A 23,757-nucleotide genomic window follows, 5' to 3' on the forward strand; every position below is an offset into this window, starting at 1 on the left:
TAGCGTGGGATGTTGCTCGATAGCGTTTTACCCACAGTAGAACTTTGTCCGAAATTGGAGTCAGTCCCCCTATCAAACCCTACCACCACTTTCTCAACTCAGTTTATGTAATATTCAAAATGGTTTGCTGTCATTTCAACAATCTTGCAGCATCTTCATCAGTAGATGTCATCATGAGAAACCATTTCCTTTGCTCATCCCTAAGAAGCAAGTCCTCATCTGTTAAGTTTTATCATGAGATGGCAGCAATTCAGTTACATCTTGGGCTTCACTTATAATTCTGGTTTTCCTTCTATTTCTACCACATCTAAAATTATTTCCTCCACTGAAGTCTTGAACCCCTCAAGTTCACCCAAGGGGGCTGGAATCAACTTCTTCCAAACTCCTGTCCCTGTTGATATTTTGACCTCTCCCCATGAATCAGAAATGTTCTTAATGGCATCTAGAACGGTGAATTCTTCCGAGAAGGCTTTCAGTTTACTGTGCCCAGGTCCATTAGAGGAATCACTATCTATGGCAGCTATAGCCTTATAAAAATGTGTTTCTGCAACAGAGAGACTTGAAATTGATAATTACTCCTTGATCCATGAGCTGCAGAATGGATGTTGTGTTAACAGTCATGAGAACAGTATTCATCTCACTGTATGCCTCAGTCAGAGCTCTTGGGTGACCAGGGGCATTATCAGTGAGCCATCATGTTTTAAAAGGAATCCTTTTTCTGAACAGGTCTCAACGGTGGGCTTAAAATATTCAGTATATCATGTTATAAACAGATGTGCTTTCATCCAGCCTTTGTTTCTCCTTTTATAGAGCACAAGCAGAGTAGATTTAGCATGATTCTTAAGGACCCTAGGAATTTTGGAACAGTAAATGAGCATTGGCTTCAAGTTCAAGTCACCAGCTGCACTAGCCCCTAACAAGACAGTCAGCCTGTCTTTTGAAGCTTTGAAGCCAGGCATTGACTTCTCCTCTCTAGCTATGAAAGTCCGAGATGGCATCTTCTTCCAATAGAGATTGCTTCACCTGCACTGAAAATCTGTTGTTTAGAGTAGCCACGTTAATCAATTATCTTAGCTGCGTCTTCTGGATAACTGCAGCTACTACCATCAGCACTTGCTGCTTCACCTGCACTCTTATACCATAGGGACAGCTTGTTTCCTTAAACCTCATGAACTAACCTCTGCTAGCTTCAAACTTTTCTTTTGCAGCTTCCTCACCTCTCTCAGCCTTCAGAGAACTGAGGAGCCATAGGGTCTTGCTCTGGTTTAGGCAATGCTGAGGCTGGTTTGATCTCCTCTCCAGAACACTCAAACTTTCTCCCTGTCAGCAGTAAGGCTGTTTCACTTTCTCGTCATTTACATGCTCACTGGGGTAGCACCTTTAATTTCCTTTGAGAACTTTTCCTTTGCATTCATAACTTGGCTATTTGGTGCAAGAGGCCTATCTCGGCTTTTGACACACCTTCTTTGCTAAGCTTAATCATGTCTGGCCTTTGATAATTTAAAGTGAGAGACATGTACCTCTTCCTTTCACTTGAACACTAGAAGCCATTGTAGGCATATTAATTGGCCTGATTTCAATATTGTGTCTCAGGGAACAGGAAGGCTGAGGAGAGGGAGAGATATGGGGGGAACTGCAGGTCTGTCGGCATTCAGAGCACCCGTAATGTTTATTAAGTTCTCTGTCTTACATGGGCACAGTTTGTGGCACCCCAAAACAATTACAACAGTAACATCAAAGGTCACTGATAACAGGTCACCATAAAAAATGTAATAATAAGGAAAAGTTTGAAAAACTGGCAGAATTACCATCATGTGACACAAAGACAGGAAGTGAGCAAATGCTGCTGGGAAAATGGTGCAGATAGGCTTGTTCAACACAGAGTTGCTATGAACCTTTAATTTGTAAAAAATGCATCATCTGTGAAGTACCATAAAGCTAAGTGTGATAAAGTGAGGTGTGCCTGTAAACATATCCATTCGTCGCATCCCAAAGCTTCCTTCTGCTCCTTTTTTTTTATGGGTGTTTCAGTGGTAAGAACACTTAGCACAAGCTCTACCCTCCTAACAGATTTCGAAGTGTACAGTACTGAAATGTTAACAGGCACTGTATTGCACAGCAGATCTCTAGAACATACTCATTCTGCATACTGAAACTTTATACCCACTGAATAGCAACCCCCTATTTCCTTCTTCCCCCAGCTCTTGATAACCACATTCCATCCTCTGCTTCTTTGGGTTTGACATCTTAGATTCCTCATGTAGGTGGAATCGTGCAGTGTCTGTCCTCCTGTGACCGGCCTGTCTCACTCAGCATGGTGCCCTCCAGCTCATCCATGTTGTCACACACGGCCAGAGTCTTTGCTGCCTTTTTAAAAAATTTTGTTATCATTAATCTACAATTACATGAAGAACATTATGTTTACTAGGCTCCCCCGTTCACTAATACCCCCCACAAACCCAATTTACAGTCACTGTCCATCAGTGTATTAAGATGTAGAATCACTACTTGTCTTCTCTGTGTTCTCTGCTGCCTTTTTGTAGGCCCGGCTGTTTTCTGAGATGAATGCTGAGCTCTCGTTAGTCTGTAGTTTCTAGGATTGTCCTTCCTCCCCTTTTCAAGACCTGCACTAACATTTGCATACCTGTATAGCTCTCTGGCACTTCTACACTTTCTCCCACATCCCCTGGAGTAATTTGGCCGTCTCATTCACACGACTTCAGTTTTCTGGACAGTATTTTATTCTAATGTGGATTTATTTTGAGCCGTTAACTGACACGGCTGTCACTTCATAGATTAAAAAAGCCCGAGTTGGAATACATTTTGTTATCTGTTCTGTTTTATAAAACTTCCTTTTGGTTTTTATGACTATGAGATAACTAGCACTGTTAGTTTCTTCATGAGTAAATGACTCTAAATTTGGAATTTCTAATGAAAAATGTTCTCTTAGCGTATACATTGAGAGAATATTTCTTTCTACTAAAGTCTTTTCATTTGTAATATGTCAGTTAAATCTAAGTATTTTGGGGGTGGTGGGTGCTCAAAATATAAAAGTGTATTTCACATTTATCCCATGTTTCTGCTGTTATTTACAATTTATTTTTTGTATTTAATAGTTTTTCTCCCCACCCATCAGTTCATCTGAGGTGAATTCAGTCTTCCGTCCTCCAGACGTTCGCCTTCACCAGTGTTCTGTCCTGTCCTTCTAGCGTCTCCTCTGTAGGTCCTGGCACATGCCATGTGCTGTTTGTGTCCTTGATGGGGTCTTAGGCCTTTTCCTTTCACATTTTAATTTTTCTGAGTGCAATTTTGGATTGCAATATTCATGCCCTAATGAAGCCTCTTGTTTTGTTCACATTTAACTAGGTGTCATTCTGGGTTTTTAAATGTTTTATTTCGTAGCCTATCTGCTGATGTAGCATCACTTTTGTTTCCAGTAAATGAAAGGAAAACATTTCCACTCACTTAGTAGTTAGGCAAAGGGAAGGAAAAAAGCGTGAGTGCTCAGCAGTTCTCTGCGATGAGATACGTGCATGATGGATTTACATTTTATTCTGCTTCACGGTTTGGTTCACATGTCTCTTTTTGTATCTTCAATAGTTTGGTGATTCTTTTTTCAGGTTTTTGCTTGATGTCTTTTAGCTACAAATTTTGATCCTATATAAAGAGTGTTTCCATAAAAACAGAAGGTTCTGATTTTTTTTTTTCAGGCATAAAGAATTACTTTGCTACAGAGCACAATGAATTATGTTTAGACTGATATAAACAAACAAATATTTCAAATTATTGACATGACTGTTGGTCAAATCCTGCAAACTGCTAGCAAACATGAAAATAATTCAGACTGATTATGATGAATTCTCTCCCAGAAGCACATGAACTATTGCTGGAATTAAAGCAAGAGGATTTCACTGCTCAATTTGTATGTGGAGTGAAATGATGAAGGACAGTGGATTGCTATTTACAATTTTTTTCTACACAGCAGGAGAAACTTTCGAAGTTTCAAAGTGGGTTTGATATTTTTTCTTTCAGTTTTCGATCCTTTGTTCTGTAAAACCAACATTCTGGCCAAAGAAAATAGACTTTCCAAGTGAAGGCTGATAATGATAACATATATTAGAACTATGTAGAAGTGTTTTAGCCTAATGTTTTAAGGTATTAATGGTAATGTATGAAAGCTATATGCTTAAAAAAAGGAAGTATAATTTACATACAGAAAAATCCACCGTTTTAAAGTTTTCGGTGCTGGGAGTTTTGACAAAGCCACAAAGTCTTGTAATTACCACCCAATCAAGATGCAGAACTAATCCCACCACCCACAAAATCCCTCTGCTGCCTTGTGGCCAGCCCCTCCTCACTCCTACTCCCCGGCAACCACTGATCTCTTTCCTGTCCTTATGTTTTTGCCTTTTCCAGAAAGTCAAATGGCTGGAATCATGCAGAATGTAACCATTGAGTCTGGCTTCTTTCACTTAGTGTAATGCATTTGAGATTCATCCCTGTTGTTACATATTTATTACTTACTTTTCATTGCAGGGTAGGGCTCCACCATATGGATGTACTAAAAAGAACAACAAAACAAGGAAATGGAGCTAATAGTTTAAAACTATATTCCAAGAAAACTTTCTGGAAATGAGAATAAAATGAAATCTAAATATCAAAATGGCCCAGACTATGCCTGGGACAATGGACTGGAATAAATCAACTCTGGGCAAATTACATAAAAATAGTTGTAAATGTGCAAGAATCCAAGGAACGTTCTACTTAGGAACCTTTCCTTAACTTAAAGAACAGCTCCACTAGATGCAGAATGCTTGGCTTGTACTTTCTTTCCTTGCACTTCTCTAACTGAGGTCTGACGTCTGAGGTCCTGCTAAAGGAAGAGCTTCATCATATCAACAAAAAACTTGGGAAATTTTGGCAAAAGACCCGATGGTGGCAATTTGATATATTTCATTGTAGATCTCAGAAATAAAAACCAATATGGAAATGTGGGTAGAAAAAAATACATAAAATACATAAAAGTCATGTGTTCTGACAAAGTTGAAAAATTATTAACAAATAAGAAAGAAAGGGAGAGGAAGGGAGAAATGGCGCAAGATCATTGGTTATTGTATAGTTAATATGTAAGAGAGGATACAATTTAAAACTGAAAAACAAGATAGTAAAAGGTAAGAGAAAAGGAGAGTAAAGACACTGCAAGGTATATGTATATCTACATATATATACAGATAGATAACTACTAGAACGAATATTCTAGTATTGTATAGTAATCATAATATTGACATGCTTGTCAATGTCAGAGCAGAAGTGGTATCATCGGAGCTCTAAGCCTATATTCATGCAAAACTTACCAGCTGTAAAAAAAGTTCCCTTTGACTCTACAGTGGATGACATGATGGTGAGAAGAGAGGCATGCACTAACTAAGCATTTTGTCTCGATCTCCTTTATCTTAAGAAATATCTCCTTTTGACAAATTGAAATCCTTATGAATATTAAGTCTTGTAGGAGCTGCTATCTTTTTTTTATTGTGGTATTTTCAGGAGAGCACCTCCAGTTTTTCTTTATCCTCTCTGAATCGGCTCTGTGTTGGGATTCCAGTGCAGAGCTCCTCGGATCAGTTTCAATGCTATTATGTTCACATTCAACCTGTTTGGAAAATCTTTTGAGTTAGGGTAGGAATTTTTAGTTTGTAAGTGATAAGGGCCACATGACTTAATTTGTTTATTATGCTTGTCTCCTCTTTCATTTGGCCTACTCTTAAAAAAAAAGTGTTTGTCATGTCAGGTGACATTGTGCCAGGCCTTTCATTTCTCACTTAGTAAAAATATGAAATGGATACATTAGTATCTGACCTCTCCCTCCTTTTTCATGGACTAGGAAAGAATCCCAAGAAGCAGACTTCTCATAAGAAAGGTGTTATTACCATTATTATTGGCATGTATTTTAATTAGGAAATCTATTATGACAGTAACTGATAGATTCGATAATTATAATCCAAATCCTATATGATCAGTGCCCTCTAAAACCTACCATGTATCCACAGTGTCAGTGCCAGAATGATGTTAAACATGGTAGAAATTTTATCCTCCAGTGTTCTAAGCTTTCAGGAGCCTCTCTAATGTTTTCTGTTGCCATTTCATAAGCAATAACTGATTGATCTTTAGATTTGTAGGTCAATTTACAGCATCTGAGGTTATGAGATAATTAAGTCATATTTTTATAATTATCTTTTAAGATTGATCCTTGTTTTAATGAGTCTTATAGTTATTTCCTTGGCCTGGCTGCCATTGCTTTCCCAGTATTAAGCAAACACATACACACGTGGTATTTTGAAAGGTACTATGGTGAAATTTTTGATGAATCCGTGAATGATAGATGCAAGGTTCCGAGACTAAAGAATAGATCTCAGTAGTTGCAAAGCCTAGTCTTAAGTATCGCAGGTACTATTTAAATGTCACTGATAAAATATTTTGTAAAATGGTACAGCTTGTTGAGGAAAGAGCGAGAGTGGAGTATAATCACTGAGTGGATGTGATTTACCTTTACTGAAAACTAATTGTTGCAGAATATTTTATTATAATTATTCTGATAAAAAGGAAGACAATGATTTTTGATCATTTTATTAGCCATTCTGTAAAGCCATTAGAAATATAGCTCTGATGTGAGATATTTTTACATCAATACTATATGATATAGAAGAGTAATGATAAAAATTATTTCTGTATCTAAATAAAATAGATGTTACAAAGCAAAATATGAATTCTAGTGTTTTTGTTTGAATCTTAATTGCTATAATGTTATGTAATTTTTTGTACATAATCAGATGTAGATATCCAGTTGTCCCAGCACTATTTGTTAATTATTCTTTCCCTACTGGATTGTCATGGCATCCTTGTCATAACTCAATTGACTGTAAATGTATGGTTTCATTTTGGGACCCTCAGTTCTGCTTTACTGATCTATAAGTCTGTTCTTATGCCAGTACCACACAGCTTTGATTTCTGTAGTATTTTTTTATTATTAAGGTATCATTGATATACACTCTTATGAAGGATTCACATGAAAAACAATGTGGTTACTACATTCACCCATATTATCGAGTCCCCCCCACCCCATTGCAGTCACTGTCCATCAGTGTAGTGAGATGCCACAGAGTCACTACTTATCTTCTCTGTGCTACACTGTCTTCCCCATGATCCCCCCTACACCATGTGTACTAATCATAATACCCCTCAATCCCTTTCTCCTTCCCTCCCCACCTGCTCTCCCCCACCCCTCCCCTTTGGTAACCACTAGTTCCTTCTTGGAGTGTGAATCTTCTGCTGTTTTGTTCCTTCAGTTTTGCTTCATTGTTATATTCCACAAATGAGTGAAATCATTTGGCACTTGTCTTTCTCTGCCTGACATTTCACTGAGCATAAAACCCTCTAGTTCCATCCATGTTGTTGCAAATGGTAGTATTTGTTTCTTTCTTATGGCTGAATAGTATTCCATTGTGTATATGTACCACCTCTTCCTTATCCATTCATCTACTGATGGACATTTAGGTCGCTTCCATATCTTGGCTATTGTAAATAGTGCTGCAATAAACATAGAGGTGCATATGTCTTTTTGAATCTGAGAACCTGTATTCTTTGGGCAAATTCCTAGGAGTGGAATTCCTGGGTCAAATGGTATTTTCTATTTTTAGTTTTTTGAGGAACCTCAATATTGCTTTCCACAATGGTTGAACTAGTTTACATTCCCACCAGCAGTGTAGGAGGGTTCCCTAATTGGTGTAGTTTTGTAGTAAGTTCTAAAAATCTAGAAGTGTGAGTCCTCCAACTTTCTTCTATTTCAGGACTAATTTGGCTAATCAGGGTCCCTTAAATTTCCACATACTTATAGGATCAGCATGTCAGTTTTTGCAAAAACAAAAAGTCAGCTGGGAATTTGATACTGCATTGACTCTGAAGGCATTTGTGGAATATTGCCATCTTACCAATATTAAGTTCCCCATGGAAATGGGATGCTGTTCCATGTATTTATGTCTCTAAATTCTTTTAAAAATTTTTGGAGTTTTCTGCATTCAAATCTTGCACTTCTTTTAAGTGTATTCCTAAGAATTTTATTCTTTTCTATGCTATTATAAGTTCATTGCTAGTATATAGAAATGCCAATGATTCTTGTATATTGATCTTGCACTCTGCAACCTTTCTGAACGTGTTTATTAACTCTAACAGTGTGTTTGTGAGTTCCTTAGGATTTTCTCTGTAGATCATGTCCTATAGTATGGATACTTTTATTTCTTTTTCTTGTCTTGTTGCCTTGGCTAAAACCTCCAGTACAATGTTGAATAAAAGTGGTAAGAGTGGACATCCTTATCTTGTTCCTGATCTTAAGGGGGAAAGCTTTCAGTCTTTCAATGTTATTTGTGGGTTTTTTATAGATACCCTTTATCAGGAAGAGAAAGTTTCTTTCTATTCCTAGTTTATTGAGTGTTATGATGAAAGGGTGTTAGATTTTGTCAAATGCTTTTTCTATATCCTTTGAGATGATCATATGGTCTTTGTTTTTAATTCTGTTAGTATGGTGTATTGCACTGATTGATTTTCATATATTGAATCAACTTGGCATTCTTGGGATAAGTCCCATTTGCTTATGGTGAATAATTTTTTTTTATGTTACTGGATTAAGTTTACTGGTGTTTCATTGAAGATTTTGGTGCTTATAATCATAAGAGATATTGGTCTGTAATTTTCTTTTCTCATGATATCTTTGTCTGGTTTTGGTATCAGGATAATACTCATAGAATTAGTTGAGAAAATGTTCCCTTCTCTTCTGTTTCTTGGTGAAGGATTGATGTTTATTCTTCTTTAAACATTTGGAAGGATTTACCAGCAACACCATCTGGTTACCCAATACTTAAAAAGAAAAGAAAATCCGTATTTGGTTTTACATATATCAAGGACAACTGTATTAACAGTTTGTGTCATAGTTTGGTTATCACTTTAACAGTTTGGTTACCTAAATACCTCTAGAAATAATTCCTCTTCTCAAATGAATTGTTAAAAAATAAGGTCCATCAATAATTGACTAGTTGCAAAATTTACAGCTTAGTCAGACCAAGGAGTTATGTTTGATGGACTCAGTTCTCTTTTAACTGATTAAAGCCATTAACTGAACAACCCATTTATTCAGTAGACATTTATCGCATATCTATTATGTGTTAGATTTAGAGGAGAAATTTTGACATGGAGATAATGTTCTAATTTGCTACTGCTGGAGACACTTCAGTTGTAATGTTCATAATCAGTTGTACACTGATAAAAGTGGGAGTCTCTGATCACACAAAATGATTATTCATTTGAAAATGAATTTTTTAACTGCCCAGCTCTTAATCTTCTTATTGGGCATTTAATTATTATTCCTTTTTTTGAAAACCTGGGCACTGATTTTTACCTGATAGTCCTTTTTTTTTTGCCAAAATCTAAGATGAAAGACTATTTAAAAGTCCTGTTCTTTCTGAGTCTGTTTCTGACATTTTGTTCTTTTGATATTTATTAACTAATTATGGTTTAACAAAAGTGATTTAATCTCAGGACTTCAGTTAAAAGACATTTGTTTTTAAGAGAATTGCTACCACCATGGATCAAAGAAGATGAATATGGAAATAGTATCCAAAGAAAATTTGCTGATTGCAAACTTGATAACCTTACTGCACTTTATTATCTCTCTTGTCAACAAAGCCCGCTATAGAGTTTTCTGAGTGAATAAAAGTGTGGCCTTTAATATACTTTAAAGAAGTCAGCTGATCTCTAAAAGTTTAATTTTAATGACCCCAAGTTCAGAGAATTCCAAAATATTCCTCAGTCTGAAGGATATTCTAAGAGGTGGAAAGAAAGGAGATTGTGCCACCGCTAAGCAAATGAAAGCCTCAGAATGAAAAATCTGTAGAGAGATGGATCGTCAATCACTCTTCAAGGTCTAATTCTTCCTATTGAATTTTCCTCTTTTGGCCCAGTGACACGTTCAGTGAAGAATCATGATTTGATGTAATGAATTCTATGAGTATAAGTACTGAAAACAGAGAGGTTATTAAAACTCAGAAGACTTCTGAGGTCTAGTAAAACCATTAAGAAGGAACTAATGTGATAATAAAATGAAAAGCAATTCAAAACTTATCAGCCTAATAAAGAATATTACCAAATATCTTACTGTAATAAAAATCTTTGAAAATGAAACAAAGGAAAAAAAAACCTACCAGCTTAGATGAACAATCTGTTATGATGGGTTTGGCCCTCATTAAATCAGTCATGATGTCTTGAAGAGGATATTTAATTACTGAGTTATTTGCAACCAAATTCACGGGAGAGTTATAGGGGGAATTGTGAGCATCTTGACATCTGTGCCACACATACACATAGTCTAGCCACAAACCTCGTCTCTCCTTTGGTATCCGCCTGTGTTTTCTGTGATCCACTTGGAAGCAATTCTTCCCTCCGCAAGGCAGTGAGTCACTCATGCATTGCCTTGAAGTAACACCATTCTGCCAGGAAGCACAAAGTATTTCATCTATATGAAGGGAGCTTGATGTCAAGAAATGCTTTGTGGCAGATGGCAATATGTACAGGGCTCCCACCCTGCATTTTTATGGTCCTGAAGGGAGGGAGGATTGAGTCCAACCTTGGGCTCTAATTTCTTAGCACAGAAAAAAGGCTGCTTTCCCCTGAGTGGACTCGTGGCCACCCTATTTTGCTTCTACACAGGATCACACTTCACAGCCACCAGGAATCAAGATGAGCCATTGAGAAAAAGTCAAGTAATCCACAGCCCAGAAATGCCACGTGTTCTCTCCTGCTCCACGTGGCTGCTCTCACCTGCCCATTCCGTGTGGACTTCTCATCAGCATCTCCCATTCCTGCTTCCTTTCCTCCTTGCTCATCTCCTGTCTTCAGGACTCTCCCCCTCCCAGTACCCTCAGGTTACCTCGGGGTGCCCAACAGAGTCTTAGAATCTCATTGCTTTGGATCCCTCTTGCCACAAAAACCATGCTTATAAAAAATATACTTTTGCATAATCATTTCCATGAAATACAAAATTGGGATATACTTTACAGAGATTTAATCCAACTCCCCCATGTTAGATGAGAGGTAACTGAGGAAGTGATGTGACCGGGCCACACAAAAAGTGGCTGGACTGGAATGGGAACATTCGTGTCCTTAGACCTGACAGGTTGGTACCAGTACAGGTGCTGTCAAGTCTATGAAACGTTTTGCAGAGGTATTTAAAGCCATGCAGTGAATCAGTGCAGTACATCTTGGAGCACCAATTCAACTAGAACTGTTCCTGGAATACTGAGTTCCGTGTTGGCTAAGCTAGTGTCTCTCAGCATCCCTTTCCTCCTCTGGTGTGGCGTTGGGGCTGAGATGGCAAAACACACTTCTGCTTTGCCAGCTGCTCCTTTTTAGGCTTTGCCAGGAGGGGGCGCTGGAGGGTGGCTGCAAGGCCGGAAGAGGAAGTGACCTGCTTCTTCCTGTTGCTGTTGTTTCTGCCCATGACCAGGTGACTGACTGCCTGGTGACAATCCTAACCTTGTGCACAGATGTTCCGGTAGCGATGGTTGCTTTCAGTCTGCAGTATTTTCTGCATGCCCAGAACAGGTGTCATTGTTCTTTTTGGAAAGACGACTCTGGCTGCTCATGTCCCCTCCTCAGATATCTCTGTCCCCTACAGGCCCCTTCTCTCGGTTCTAGGGTTTAATAATCCCAACCTCTTATCTCCGTTCCCCAGCTCGAGCGTGTTAGGAGCTTTGTGCCTTACGACCTCTGTGAACCTCAGTGCCCTTGTTTGCGTTTTTAAGATCACCAATGCTTGGTTATCAACTTTTTATAGCAAATTCCCTGTTAAAATAATGGGTGTGGTTTCTGTTTCCTGACTAGACCATGACTGATAGAAGTACTACAATCAGAATATATTGTTATAAATAAAATAATCATAAATATCTACAAAGTGGAACACAAAATTTGCTTACAATTGAAAGATAAAGCAGAAACATGTCAAAGAAATTTCGCACCTCTTCAGGATTCCCTCAGCATTCCTTTCTGGACACCTTGGTTGTCTTCTGTTAGGCATACCTTTGTGGGGAAGTTTGAGAAGCATAGGCTTAGTGAGTTATTCCTGAAGGCATATTAATGCCAGAACCAGGTGGGGGGTTGTGGGGGAACACTTCCAGACACTAATGCCTTCATTGAAAGAGAGATAGATGGCAGTTTCCCTGGAAGGATGACTTTTAGCAGCTCTCTACAAATGTTACCTGTGAGCAAGTCAGATTGTTTCTTTAGATAGTAAAAGCCTGTGGCTATAAATGATGCTATTCAAGTAACAGAGCAGTTTTCTTGAACTCTATAATAAAGTTCTGATAGAAAGTTCCAGCTCAGGCTGAGCTGCCTGCCCATATGGGCTGGGTGGTTCTTGCATGAATCTGAGCTTTAACCAGCCCTTAGAGATGGCATAAGTCACAACTTCTTACTCTAGCCAGAATTAAATTAGCAGCTGTGGTTTGTTCTGTTCACTGATCAGTAAAGCTTCTGTTTCACATTGGAATATCCATGCATATGCTTGGCAGGCTGATGGGGTCTTGTTTGCAGCTCCCAGAGAAGACATAAGCACAGAGCATTATCCTTGTGTAGGCTGCCAGTGTTCTTCTCAGAGTAAAGAAGGCAGGAGAACAGGCAGAGAGGAAACTCATCATTGCTAGTGTATGAAACATTAAACTATTCATAATGCAGTTTAGTATCAGAAGATAAATCCGTCTTGCATTTCTAAAATCATAAACACGTGATGGCTAGATATAAACAGTATATAGCCTCCTTGTACTTCAAAGAGAAAACTAGGCTGTGGAAGTTACACTGAAGCAAAGAAGTTCCTAGTAGTAGCTGGGTAAGCTACGTGGAGTAGTTGCAATCAAGGAGGCTGCATAAGTGAGTTTGGGCCAGGCCCATGGAGGCTGTGAAATCTAGGTGTAGCTTTCTTCTATTGTTAAATGAGTAAAATTATATTAATGTGCATGACAAGACAGTGTTTACAGGAACAGAACTCCTACAGGGCAACCTGGGTATTGCACAGAAGGAAGAGGACCAGCCCCACATCTTTGCTGGTTAATGGTCAGAAGTAGAGAGCAGAGAGAATCTGCGATGGGATAATTTTCTATAGGAAACATTAAGTCTCTTCATACTAGCTGCAGGCCTTCCCTCAGTGACAGAAGTACAGAATGAGAAATGGCCTACTGCAGTTGGTTCCATAGCATGGCGAGAACCTTCTCTAGCTACAGGTAATTCTTTGGATTCCATGGCTCATGTCCTCTAAAATAGCCAAGCAGAGTTAATTCACCTGAGAAACAAAAACTTAGGCACAACACAGAAAAAATTCACTATCTGAAGAGAATTCTAAGTACGTTTTTAGAAACAAAAGCCATTTTTTCTCCAAGTGTATTTCAAGTACGCTAGTTCCATGAGGTACTCCTGAGAAGCTCTACAGTGGACTCTTTTTAGCTTTTTACCCATCTTTTTTAGTTTTATTAAAACACAGAATTCTTTTTTTTACATAGCATTTCTTAAAATTCAGTAGAACTTGCTTTTTGTAGATCAGTCTGGGGAATGGCCTAAGGTAGTGTCATGCATATGGAGACACAGATGAATATTGGTGTCTTATAGGGTGCATTCTTTTGCAGAGTTCAGTGGACTTATTCTCAGGTATCTTGATGTCAAAAAAAGAGGTAGGGGTTGACATCCAAATTATATAAAGAGCTCACTCACTTCAACAAACAAAAAGCAAATAAGCCAATTAAAAAATGGTCAGAGGAGCTGAACAGACACTTCTCCAAAGAAGAAATTCAGATGGCCAACAGGCACATGAAAAGATGCTCCACATCGCTAATCATCAGAGAAATGCAAATTACAACCACAATGAGATATCACCTCACACCAGTTAGGATGGCCTACATCCAAAAGACAAACAACAACAAATGTTGGTGAGAATGTGGAGAAAGGGGAACTCTCCTACACTGCTGGTGGGAATGTAAACTAGTTCAACCATTGTGGAAAGCAGTATCGAGGTTCCTCAAAAAACTCAAAATAGAAATACCATTTGACCCAGGAATTCCACTCCTAGGAATTTACCCTAAGAATGCAGGAGCCCAGTTTGAAAGACATATGCACCTGTATGTTTATCGCAGCACTATTTACAATAGCCAAGAAATGGAAGCAACCTAAGTGTCCATCAGTAGATGAATGGATAAAGATGTGGTACATATGCACAATGGAATATTATTCAGCCATAAGAAGAAAACAAATTGTACCATTTGCAACAAAATGGATGGAGCTAGAGGGTATTATGCTCAGTGAAATAAGCCAGGCAGAGAAAGACAAGTATCAAATGATTTCACTCATCTGTGGAGTATAAGAACAAAGCAAAAACTGAAAGAACAAAACAGTAGCAGACTCACAGAACCCAAGAATGGACAAACAGTTACCAAAGGGAAAGGGACTGGGGAGGATGGGTGAGAAGGGAGGGATAAGGGGGGAAAAGGGGCTTCACGATTAGCACACATAATATGGGGGTGGGCATGGGGAAGGCAGTATATACAGAGAAGACAAGTAACGATTCTATCGCATCTTACTACACTGATGGACAGTGACTCTAATGGGGTATGTGAGGGGGGACTTGATAATAGGGGGAGTCTAGTAACCATAATGTTGTTCAAGTAACTGTATATTAATGATATCAAAATTAAAAAAAAAGAGAGTAGTAGCTATAAGGACTGGTTGCCATTGTTTGGTATTCTATTCTCTAGGTGCATGGTAGGATTGGACTTCCTCAACCCCTTGAAGTTAGGCATGGCCATGTGACTTGATTTGGTCAGTAAAATGTGGGCAGAAGTCTTTAAGATCTAGTGTACTAATTACTTCATTCACTTCTTCCTGTCTTAATAATTCTAGATGGTGGAGTCTTTGTCAGACCATATCCCTTCTGCTGATGACCCAGAGCAGAGCCTGCTCTTTGCCTCCCACCAGCTGATGCATTATGGACATGTAACATGAGAAAGAAATAATTACTTTTTCTAGCCATGAAAATTGTGGGTTGATTCTTTTTTTTGAATTAAAGTATAGTTGATATATGGGGATATTTCTTACCATAGCATAATGTAGGCTATTCTGACTGATACCAGATTGCTACCAGGAATGGGGTGCTAACATAGCAACAAAATAATAATTTGTCATTGGTTTGAATGACAAGTTGTAGACAGTGAAGAAACTGTTATAAAGTCTGGAAAGATGACAATCCATGTTATGAAGTGGTAAAAAATTTGGTTAAACTGTTGCCCACAGTAACTTGGAAGGGAGATTAATGCCTAATGAATTTGTAGCTCTGGAGAGTCAGGAAAACAGAATGTTAGCAATGTGTGTTGGTTTCTGTTAGCTGCATTTGACAAGGTATTATATGAGACAGAGTCAGAAAATAATTAGTTGGATTCTAACAAGAGTTAATGGAAAATTTGAGCCTTTGCAATGTCAGAAATGCTGATTTTAGATTCCAAACAGCAGAAGATGAAACTGAGGAGGGTCTTTGGGATTACAAAATACATGTTAGATCTGAGTCTCTTAGCAAAGGGCATGAACTCTTTGCCAACTGTTAAAAAACCATCCAACTGATTATATTTCCTTAGCTATCACACTATTATTAAAACCTCTGCAAGGAATAAGGTGAACCAGAGTAAAGAACCAAGTAAGTTATGTCTTGAAGATAACTATGGGTGTGACTTTTGGCAGATGGGGTTTTCTGGAATCAAATAGGTAAGAAGATGATTAAGTTGTTGCAAGGGGTGTCCTTCTGGAAGAATCACCAGGTTGAACTAAAAGACACTGTAACTATTAAAGGCTTAAAATGACCCTTGGGTCCCAAACATTTAGGGTAGGAAGTGGGCTGAGAAAGTTGTGTAGCCCTCAAGCAGAGTCTGTTCCCTGATACCTACTTCAGAAGTGTCAAAGAGAACAATGTGAAAGGAACCAAGGGCCATGGAGGACGATGGGTAATGAGGCTTCTCACAGAGAGTGTATTTAGGGGTACCCAGGGTAGCCTCATGGCATTTGTTCAGGGGGTTTCTGAGTTACTAGAGGCCAGCGTTTGCTGTATATCTCCTATTTCCCCCCTTTCCAAACAACAATGTTTGTTGAAGTTGTCTGTTCCCTGTTTAATTTTTGTAAGTTGGGTGTCTGAGGGGTTGAAAGTCATCTTTGTATTTCATAAAGGACAAGTGTAGCCACATCCCAGCTCAGTTTAGTCACTGTGCCTCACTTCCTGTTATGGGCTGAATTTTCCCACCCAAAATCAAATGTTGAGGCCTTCACCACCAGTGAGACCAAACTTGGAAATGGGGCTTTAAAGAGGTGATTAGGGTTAGATGAGGTCCTAAGGGTGGGGCTAATCCAGTAGGATCAACCTCAGGAGAGACCATCCTGCAGACACCTTGATCTTGGACTTCCAGCCTCCAGAACTGTGTGAAATACACTGCTGTTGGTTAAGCACCCACCCTGCCTGGTCTGTGATGTTTTGTTTTACCGGCCCTGGCTGAGTAATACCCCTCCTGATGTAGAGTCTGCCATGCCTTACCGACAGCATTGATCCATGACTGGATGGGAGTTTTCAGTTGTCTCTTCAGGGGATGGAATAAGTGGACTTTGTTTAAGGGAAGAAAACTGAACTATCTGGTGACTAGGGAGGTGGGTTGGTGATTATCTTTTCAGGTTAGGATTGTACTTCCATGATCCCTTAAAGATAGGCATGGCCATGTGGCTCACTTGGCCAGTGAAATGTGAGCAGAAGGGACAGGGGTTTCGTCTAGGCAGAACCCCCAAAGAGCTACTACGTACAGTTTGGCATCTCCCCATTGCTCTGCCACGGCATCTCTGATGTTCCAGATGGTAGAGTGTCTGTCAATCTGTGTCCCTGAATGCATATGACATGGAGCCGAGTCCCAGCCAATCTACCATAGTCATAAGCATGGGTAAGAAATAGCATTTACAGCCATTGAGATTTTTGGTACTGTTTATTATTGTGGCATAACTTAGTCTATCTTGACTGGTCTAATCAATAATAAAGGTAGAAGATAACTAATGATAATATTATTGTGATTATGATAAGGGTAGGATAAATAATAATGGTAGGAAATTTTGATTGTGTAATAAGATTAATTCAGTATATTGGAGTTTAATCCTTCATTAGCTAAGAGGTAGAGCTGATATGAGAGGATGCCCATCAGTCACTAAGCTGTCTTTTGTATTCAAAAGTGGTACTATTGAATCACTGTAGGAAGAACACATGTTAAGCTAATTTGTCAGTAGTGGTAATGATTCTCTTAAAACTGTTCACTCTTCTCCACTCAACTGCCTGTAGTACGGCCAGGGTTATGTGCAATCATTGATCAGATCAAGCTTGAGCCTCAAATCTGTGACAGTTCCTTTCACTTTGAGCTGCAGCAGATGGGCATCAACAGTCAACAGCAAGAAGGCAGAGTCATCAATGAATTTTCAGATCATGTTCAGCTTGAAATATGAACCACAAACCAGGAACAAGGAATGGCAACCCTTAAATTGCAAGTGTTGGTAAAAGCAGGTATAGTGATCTGAAGAATACCTGTTGTGTACCTTTTTGAAGGAGATTTACAAGGAACTTTTACCATATGCAATTCCAGTGACTCACTGATAAAACTCTAAGAATATAGTCTGGTACGTTGCTATAATTGGGATTGAGACTAGTTTAAAGCATTCTGTAGAATAGAATGCACTGTCTGCTACATGGCTGCATGTTTCTTCTTTAACAGTATTTCAGAGAGAGAATCTCAAGAGTGTGTGTGTGTGTGTGTGTGTGTGTGTGTGTGTGTGTGAAAGAGAGAGTCTAAATCAAAGCCCTGGCCCTTCCTGCTGGATGCTACTTTCTGCCACATCTGCATAAGCAGTCATTTTGTGCAGTGTGGCCTTTCCTTCCCTGCCCACAACCATTGCCCAAAGGAGCTGTTGCCCCACACTGGGCCCTTTTCTAGGATTTCTGACCTAGGGCCTAGACAATTGAGCCAGTCTCTGTCTAGTGGAAGTTGTAAGGATACAGTTTGGAGTTGCTGGCAGAGTGGCCTTGCCCATCTGCAAGTCCACGGCAAAAGGCATAAGAACAAGCAGGCGCGTAGAGGGATAGATGGAGGCAGAGGAGCCTGGCAGTGTTCAAGGTCTGTGGTCCTGTCCCTGAGTGTCACAAGACAACCCAGCATTCTTGTATATTTGTCTCCTGGAGCTGCTGTAGCAAAGTGCCACAAATTAGATGGCTTAAAACAACAGAGATTTAGTCTCTCATGTTCTGGATGCTAGAATCCCAAGATCAAGGAGTTGGCAGGACTGGTTCCTTCTGAGAGCTGAGGGAGCCTCATTCCAGGCGAGATCCCCTTTGCTGCAGGTGACGGCTGGCAAATCTTGGCATTCCCTGACTCTGAGATTCGTAGCTCCAGTCTTTGCCTGTGCTGTTACCTGGTGTCCTCTCGGTGTCTCTTCACATGGTCTTATCTCCGCCTGTGTCTTTTCTCTGTTTCTTCTCTGTTTACCAGTACACCAGTCATACTGGATTAGGGCTCACCCAAATGACATCATCTGAGCTTCAGCACAGCTGCAAAGACCTTGTTTCTAAATACGGTCATATTCACAGGTGCTGGGATTAGGATTTGAACATATCTTTTGGGGGGACATAATTCTGAACACCTTGTAATGTATCTTCTTTAAGCTCATTGGAAGTGATTTCTGTACCTTACAGTTTCACCTGGATAAGCAGGGAAGCACAGAGGTAGAACCTGAGGGCCTGCAGGTGAGCTTGTGGGAAGGCACACTGGTGAGTTATAGAAGGGTTAACCAGTGCTGAGAAGCAATATTTGGGATATCGATTGGGATATGAGTTAGTAGCATGGCTCAGTAGTAGTGGAAAGACTGGAGTAGAGCTGTTGGGTCTTGACTTTGGAAGGGGGAGAAACTCAGCTCAAAACTGCCTATGTAAAAAAAAGGAGGTGGAATTACTGATACATGTAACCAGGAAGACATGTGATATTATATATAAAGCAGAATAAAACATAATCATTGGTCATTATATGAAAGTATCAGAAAGTGCCAGGAAATTTCATGTTATCACTGTCTTGAAATTAGTGACGGCAGTAATAACATTAAAAAAAAACCCTGGGCACCCATATATATTTCAATATATTGATGAATGGCCAACTTTTAACTGATGTGACACTAAACTAATTACTTAAGTGATATGTAATATTACAGTGGTCTAAAAAAGGAAGAAAAACTTTGCTGGAACAGAAAAGCATTCGTGGAGGAGTTAAAATATGTTATCTTTGTCTGATGAATCATGTTAGATATTATTAAAGGCCCGGGATTGTAGGAGCAACTTGAAGCTGGAATTTTTAGGGCTCATGCTGTTGAACCCAGTTTCAGAAGTATGACTGGAATTCAATGGGGGCATCCACTCAGACTTCCAGTTTCTAGATGAGGGTGTGAATGGTGGCAGAACTTAGAGAATATGGGTTTTATTCTTGAGTAGTCAAGGTGCCCCTTTTTGTTTATGCCTCAGCTCCATATGACAAGTGCATGGATTCGAACTTTAAGTAATCTTACATTAGAATAAGACAAGGAAGCATTTAAAGTTCAGTCCAGTTTCTACCTCATCTTTGGGGTTTAAGGAGAGAGAGTCAGATAGTGTAAATGGATGTAGGAAATGAATTTCCAAAAAGATGAATAGGTGTTATTTCAAATACTCTAACAAGAAGGTTAAATCCCTTATCTCCAATTTGTCTTAAATTTCAGGAAGAAATAAAACACAGAAAGAGAGGAAGAGGGAAGAAAGCAAGGTGTCCTGTTTGCTGATTCCTCACTGGCATTTCATAATTATTATTCTTATGATAATTTTATGTATTAGCTTATAATTTTGTTAACTAATTAGTATGTTCATTTTTGAAATATAGGCACATGATAGAATATTCAAGAGTAAAAAAGGGTAGGTGGGATAATGTAGCTCATCTCCCACTCTGGAATCCCTAAGTTTTCCTTAAAGGTGCCCATGGTCACTGATTTCTTATGTGTAAGCCTGGTAATAGTCTTTGTATTTTTTTATTATACAAATGGTGGCATACAATGTAAGTTAATTTGGATTTTTTGTTTTCTTCTTGAAGATCAGGCCATACAGATGTATGAAGCGCTGTGCTTTTTTTTTTTCCATTTGTAGATTCTCTTTTTTTAAAAATTTTGTTATCATTAATCTACAACTACATGAAGAACATTATGTTTACTAGGGTCCCCCCTTCACCAAGTTCCCCCCACAAACCCCATTACAGTCACTGTCCATCAGCATAGTAAGATGTTGTAGAATCACTACTTGTCTTTTCTGTGTTGTGAAGTGCTGTGCTTTTTTAATGAGATGGCACTCTATCATATGGAGGTATTATATTTTAAACATCCTCCATTGATATACTTTAGGTTGTTTACCACATTTTGCTATTAGAACAATGAATTGTTTTTGTATACACATGACTTCCTATACTTGTGAGTATACCTGTGGGATAAATTTCCCAAAGATAAGTGTGTCAGACGGGGGTCAGTCAGGAGCACAGAAGCCAGTCTGTGTGGTTCTGGGATTAAGGTTTTAGTCCAGGGTGTGAGGGCGGTGCACACAGCCTTGGCAGGCCGGGTGCAGCGGAGGTCAGGGGGCACGCTCATGGCAATCTCAGCCAGAAGCACCTGGGTGCGTGGTCCTTACAGCTCCCTGCGAACTTCTGTGGTTTTACAGGAACCTCTCCAAGCTCTTCCCCAAAGGGCTCAGTGTGCAGATGCTGTAGGTGGCTCCCAAGGGGTTGCCTGGAGTGTCCGTCTCTCACCCTCAAAGGGGTCTGGCTCCACTTGTGCATGGAAGATAATGGTGGCTCCTCTCCTGTCTCTCACCTGTGAGGTCTTCATTGGGGATTAACTCGGGGGGTTCTGGGGAATATAGCATCTTGCTTTTCTTTCGTGATACAGAGACTTTAGAAGGATGGGGGTGGTGAAGAGCTGACAGCAGACAAGCCTGTGCATGCAATGTGTGCAGAAGGCCGGGTGAACTGAACATTTTAATTGATGCTGTCTAATTGCTGCTCAGAGAGTTTGTACCAATTTACGTCTCCAGCCAAGAGTATTTGTTTTACACTCTTGCAAATATGGATTATACAAAATCTTAACTTGGCTAAATTGATAATGGAAAATCATATTCTATTACAGTTTTAATATGTATTTTTAAATGATGAGATTGAGTATTTTTCATACTTCTAAAAGCCATACTTTTTTCCGGTGACCTGTCCATTCATGCGAGAGCCCATGTTTATATCATGTTACTGTGCTTTTTCTTATTGATTTATAGGAGCAAGAGTCCTTTGTCATAGTGCTGCAAACACACCAGCGTGGATTTTGGCCATGCAGAAAATTTTAATGTTCTTTATTTAGATTTAAAAAATGTTTTATTTATAACTTTTGAGTTTTGTGTTATGCATTAATAGGCCTTCTCTGCCTTGGGAACATACAGGAATTTGTCCATGCTTTCTTCAACAATATTTATGGATTTTTAAAATGTCAGATCCTTGACTCATTTGTAATTCATTTTGGTGTGACAAATGTGATAAGTATCCAACTTAGTATTTTCCGCATGAGTTAAAGGAAAGCAGGGAGTTCTAGATTAAACTATTCTTTCTAATGTTTTCTAGAAGCTGTGAGTTCCAGACACCCCACCTCCAGGCCCTAGCAGCCCTGGTCAGGTCGGGCGGACAAAGGACTGGGAAAGACTTAGGCTGGGTGATGCTGGAGGCTGGAGTGAGCCTGGCATGTGCCCCACAGGGAGCAAGCCCAGCCTGCCCAGGACAGGCCAAGGATGAGGAGTAGAGGGGCAATGCAGTTGGTTTGGTAGGAGGGAGTCACACGGGGGCAGCCCCTCAATGTCAGCCCAAGGGGATAAGGAACAGGTTTTGAGCAGAGAACTGCAGTCATGTGTCTTGGTGAGTTGGCCTGGTAGAGGGCCAGGGGAGGGCAGCTGACAAAGTAGAGGAGCCTTGAGTGGAGGCCACTGTCACAGCCGCGGGCTGAGCTGGCCCAGGGCTCTTCCTCAGGGGTGGGTGGGTGGTTGGCATAGGCACATAGATGATGGGCACATGTCAAGCCAGGATTCAGTAGCTTCCCTGGAGCTGGAACAGAGCACCCCCCAGAGGCCTGGAGACCCAGTATTCTGTCTGCTCCTGAGTCAGCCCCTCAGAGCCCAAATGCCACTGTGGGACCCACATCTGAGGGAAAAGACTTAGTATTTGCTGAGGGGTTCATGATGTGCCAGGTCCTTGGTGAGTTTTACGTGTATTGTTTCACTTAGTTCTCACCTGCCATCATCCCCATTTTACAAATTAGGAAACTGAGGTTTATAGGAATTGACTAGCACGCTCAAGGTCACAGAGACAAGATGGTAGGGTTGGGTTTGAGAAGTCTGTCTGACTCCAGGACTGGAGCTCTTAACCACTCCCAAGGTACACCTCTGTGCTCAGGGTCAACAAAAGTTTTTCTCTGCTGTTGGTTATGAGCTAAGGGCAAAGATTTGTGTGTATTTGTAAATTGTTCACTTATAGTTAAAAATGTTTGTAGAAGTTGGGATCTACAAAAATGTAATTTGGCATTGTTGATGTACATTCTCCTCTGAGCAGGTAGCTGCCTACATAGGAAGATTTTAGGAACCTCTTTGAGGGAAACACCCAATGCCTCCCAAAATCTCTCTCCCAGCCTCTCACAGAGGCCTGGCATCCTTTATAGGGAGACGAAGACTTCCATTAGAGGGAAAGTTTAAAACTAAAGGCTGGACTACTGTTTGTTCCTCTCTGTCCTTCGTGTCCTCTGCAAGGCACATGAAGTAGATATTTGATTATTTTTTCTGGAATACAGGAGGAAAAATAGTAACTTCTTTTAGAAATGTTTATCCTTCCCATTCACTTGCTGTTTTTGTGCATTTGATAAGAAATCCAAACCCACAGGATTGAGTGTGTTAATGGACACGGAGGGGACTAAAAGTCTCTAGCACTTTGTCGGCAGACGGTTATTCTCCTGTCCCGGAGCAGGGCTTCATGTGGTCTGGAAGGCAGGGCTGCTGGCTGCATGGGCACGCTGCCTGGGCCCCACACTTAGAAGGGCCTTGTGCTTGGTTTACTGTTCTGCTGTCACTGTCTTAAAAGTCTTAATCGTTTCTGAACAAGGGAACTTGCATTTCCATTTTGCTCCGGGTCCTGCAAATTATGCAGTTGTTCCTGCCTAAAATAATGTGTCAAGGAATACTTACAGAACCTTGCAGAGGACATGAAGGGCAGAGAGGAACAAGGAATACTTATAGAATAGAACACTTTATTGACCTCTAGTTACATGCCTGCCTCTTAGAGGCAGTGATGAAATATGGGATGCCCAGGTGCAAGGAGCAAATTTGGATAAGGTTTTGTAGAGGTTGCCACTCTCCATCTTTCTACAGGAACCTCTCTGACCTTTTTGCTTTCTTCCTGGCTAAAACCATCGCTAGCCCATAATTAAAGCAGCAGAGCTGTTACTGAGAGAAATGAGGGAGCCAAGCTTGCAGCTAAGACCTTTGCCCCAAATTTGCAGGTATTTATCCTGTGAGAGTCTGTGAGCCTC

The 23,757-nt window shown here is 40.0% G+C and overlaps 1 protein-coding gene across 1 annotated transcript in view; it reads left to right on the forward strand.

Moving 5' to 3' along the window:
- Nucleotides 1-23,757, forward strand: part of ATPSCKMT (ATP synthase c subunit lysine N-methyltransferase) — a 48,958-nt gene that overhangs the window by 24,229 nt on the left and 972 nt on the right. The window lies entirely within an intron of this gene.

Source organism: Manis pentadactyla, chromosome 2 (genome assembly GCF_030020395.1).
Source record: "Manis pentadactyla isolate mManPen7 chromosome 2, mManPen7.hap1, whole genome shotgun sequence".
NCBI classification, from domain to species: Eukaryota; Metazoa; Chordata; class Mammalia; order Pholidota; family Manidae; genus Manis; species Manis pentadactyla.